The sequence below is a fragment of the Marmota marmota genome, unplaced genomic scaffold (genome assembly GCF_001458135.2).
Source record: "Marmota marmota marmota unplaced genomic scaffold, marMar, whole genome shotgun sequence".
In the NCBI taxonomy this organism is placed as follows: domain Eukaryota; kingdom Metazoa; phylum Chordata; class Mammalia; order Rodentia; family Sciuridae; genus Marmota; species Marmota marmota.
Genome location: NW_026000223.1, coordinates 7,909,132 through 7,912,794, shown reverse-complemented (window position 1 = coordinate 7,912,794; position 3,663 = coordinate 7,909,132). Strand labels below are relative to the sequence as shown.

General features: G+C 44.0%; 1 long non-coding RNA gene across 1 annotated transcript in view; it reads right to left on the bottom strand.

The window, feature by feature from the left end:
* Positions 1 to 1,815: 1,815 nt before the first annotated feature.
* Positions 1,816 to 3,663, bottom strand: part of LOC125613216 — a 25,395-nt gene continuing 23,547 nt past the window's right edge. The window contains exons 2-3 of the long non-coding RNA XR_007343719.1: positions 2,653 to 2,658; positions 1,816 to 1,839 (exon numbers count right to left, since the gene is read on the bottom strand). This is a non-coding gene — a long non-coding RNA (uncharacterized LOC125613216). The remainder of the gene's footprint in view (positions 1,840 to 2,652; positions 2,659 to 3,663) is intronic.

Genomic DNA, 3,663 nt, shown 5'->3' with positions numbered 1-3,663 from the left:
TGTATTATGTGTATACAATAATAATTTCACAGCATTGTTTGTGGGTAAAAAGCACTGAAAATAATGTGCATGCTCCTCATTTGAACAATCGACAGGGGCTCTGGTGAAATAATCAGGCACATCTATAACTGCAAAACTGGGCATCTGTTAAAAGGAATAAGAAAGATTATTATGTACTAATAAAGAGAGGGAGAAACAAGTTTTGTATTGTGTATATAACAGACCACTTAACTGTGTTAAAAAAAAAATAGGGGCACACACATAGACACCTACATTATACAGTAAACAGTCTTTCTGTATGTATGCAAAAACATGTTTAATAAGCTAGGTATGGTGGTATATGCCTGTGATACCAGTGACTGGAGAGGCTGAGGCAGGAGGATCACAAGTTTAAGGCCAGCCTCAACAAATTAGCAAGATGATAGCAACTTAGTAAGATCATATATCAAAAGAAAAAGATAAAAGTCTGAAGATGTAGCTCCATGGTAAAACATCCCTGGTTTCAATCCCTAGTACCCTGAAAAAAAAAAACACCCAAAACAACAAAATGTTTAATAAATTCATAGAAAAGAATCTTTGGGTCAAAAAAACATATAAAGTATGTACCTATTAAATGATGATACATATTATCAAATGGCTCCCAAATATGTTTACTTGATCCAAACTCCCACCAACAATGGTTTTGAGTGCTCATTTTCCCATGAACACCATTATTTTCCATTATTTTAAAATACATGTATCTTTTTTTAACCTAAATAGGAGAACACTATTTTTAAGTGTTTTTTTTTTTATTATTCTTTTATTCTTCCTCTCTGACCCTACCCATCCCAATATCACCAAAAGTTCTTCACAACCCAGGAGAAGTCATCTGCAACTTTGTTAGCATATTCTTGGTTGGAATCCACTTCAAAGTTGAATCCTCAAGGATCCAAGTCTAACCCTGAAACTTTGATCTGTGTTCCTAGGATAGGCAGAAGTCAAGGATCTGAGTCCTTCACTCCCGGGTGGGGGGTCTTCAGAAATGCAAATTGTTTTTTGCTCTGACTCCAGTCCCTGGCCTCTGGTTGAGTAGCTTTAACTGGGAGAAGGTTTGTAAGTTGGGGTTAGGAAGAGGGGAGAGTTTGGGGAGCCCAGAAGACAAGCAAAGGACAGAAGGTCAGCCGTTTTGTTTTGTTTTATTGTAGTTAGCTTTGTGAAGGGGGTCAGAAACCCAGCCCAGGGACCGTGGTGGTAAGGATTTGCTGAGGTTTTATAAGCCTCCTTAGCTCCTTCATACATGTTCTTGTTTTCCTCTTGTTTTGCAGTGAAACCTGTAACAAAAAGTGCTGCTTCTCTTGGGGAGCAGCAAGAAAGGGGGAGATGGGTGTGGAAAACATCCTTTCCTGCAGCTGGAGTTGGAGAACACAGAATCTGGGGCAGGAATGGCGTGGTGAATGGATAGTAAAGTTACACAGATGCCTAGAAAACAGCCTCCAAAAGAGATATCTTGGGTCAAAGGAAATTCCCAGGGCTAATAAAATATCAATGGCTACCATTTATTGAACACTTACAATGTGCTAAGTACGGTGCCAAGTGTGTTATTTATTAAAAAGAAATAATGGCTGCAATTTTATTGAGCACCTATAAGGTGCTAGGCATGTGACAAGTGCATTCCAGGTACTATCTCATTTAATCATTTCAACTGTCCCATGAAGAACCGTTACCATTGTTATGCCCACTTCACCCTTGAGGAAACGGAGCTGAATTAAAACACTCACCCAAAGATCACACAGCCAGAAAGAAGTAGCAGAATCAGAATCTGCATTCAAAGCTGTTTGACCCCAGAGACTGTGCTCATCCCTTCAAAGCAAAATAATTCAAAGGCCTCAATGCCCACCTAAACCACCACTCACCCCAGATGTGTTCCCCAGGCTTTCTTTTCTCAGTTATCCCAGAAGAATCTATGGGTTTTCACTTGTTGTTTATCGACTTTCAAGAAAGACTCAGGCAACACTTCTGAGTCATCTTTCCTAATCTCTCCTCTCCAAACCCCATGCATATACCCCTAGGTGGCACTACTTGTAATGTAGAGTGCTCCCCCACAAGACTGAGCTCCTGAAGGTGGTACCTTCCTCTCTTTCTACTTCAGATTCATTGTGTCCAACACAGTGCCTGACACACAAGAGGTACCCCTCCCCAGCCCCGATGCTTAATGAATAAATGTGGCATCAGGGCCAGAAGGGCCAAGCTGCCACTACTGCAAGCTCCCCTTCCCACTCCCAGTTGGTAGGGGAGAGTGAATGTTATTTACAAAAACACCAATCCAAACAAGACCTTCCCTTCTCTGACAGGCTGAGGCTGTGCTGAGAACAGCCAGGGGTCACCAAATGGTGGCCAGATGGTAACTGGCTGCTGCTCCCTAACTCCAGGGGCCTGGGGCAAAAGGCTGGGCTGCCCACCTGCTCCCAGGAACCTGTGAATGATTCACTTTGGAGGGGAAAAAAAAAAAAACCCAGACAGTTCTCTCCTCTTGAATCCCCTCTAGCAATAAGCTCTCAGAATGGAGAATCTGCTGATTCCCAGTTCCTACCAGTCCCAGGGATTCCTGCAGGCTGGACCAAGCAGAGTTCAACTTCACCCAGTATAGATGCATTTTTTTTTTCTTCCATCAACGCTCTCCTAACAAAGAAGCATCAACTCTGCAGTACTGACCCTGGGAAGTAGGGAGTTCATCCCTGGTGCTCAAGACTCAGAGGAAGCAGGACAGCGTCGGGATGGTGTGTGGGGAGAGAGCAAGAGGGACTCCTTCCTTCCTGGAAGAACTCTGAGGACACGAGTAGCTGGAGAAAGAAGGAGAGATTTTTCTGCAGTGTTCTCCAACAATGGGAGCTGACAGGGCTTTGGGGAGAGCTCTGATTCCCTTCCTCTCATTCAGCACCCTTCCCCTCCTCCCACAGATCTGGGAGGCAACAGGCCCCCAACTGGTTATCAGGTCCTGGAGCGTTAGAGCCTTTGTCTCCCCCTCAGACAACTCGCTGGCAGGGCAAGGGGCCTACAAATCCTCCCTGACCCTCCCAGCTCTTTGTTATCTCAGAGGGAAGATTACATTTCTGTGTGTGGAGGCAAGGTGCCAGGAGTCCTCAGAGCAGGACAGAGGCAGGCAGAGCTGCTGTCTGACCCCAGTTGCTTGGAGCAGCTCAGAACTGCCCTGGGACCCTCTCCCTCCACAGGCCTGGGCCTTTTTCAAAGTGGAGGGTCTTCGTTTAGAAAGAGCAGGGAAGCAGTAGGGAGTGGTACTTACTGAAGAGGGGGGGGGTGTTGGGCTGCAAGGATAAAAGCAGCCACCTTTTAATTAAATAATTGACTGGGTCTATGGATGGCACCGGGATGGCCCATGTCTTCCCTGGATCTTTCTCTCCATTTCGCTCTCTTGAGCTGTTTCCCTGAGAACAAGTGAAGCGAGAGCTAGCAAGTTGGCCACCCATTTTCTTTCTGATTTCTTGATAAATCTATAAAGGAATTTGTTCAGCAGTGAGTCCCCTCAATGACAAATAAATAAGACATTTAGATCGTTCTCTTTCTGTTTAAATCAAGGATACATTCTTCAGCTCCTTTTTGGGATTCAACAGACTCATTAAACAGTTTCAAATCAAAAGAACAAAAAAAAAAAAAAAAAAAAAATTT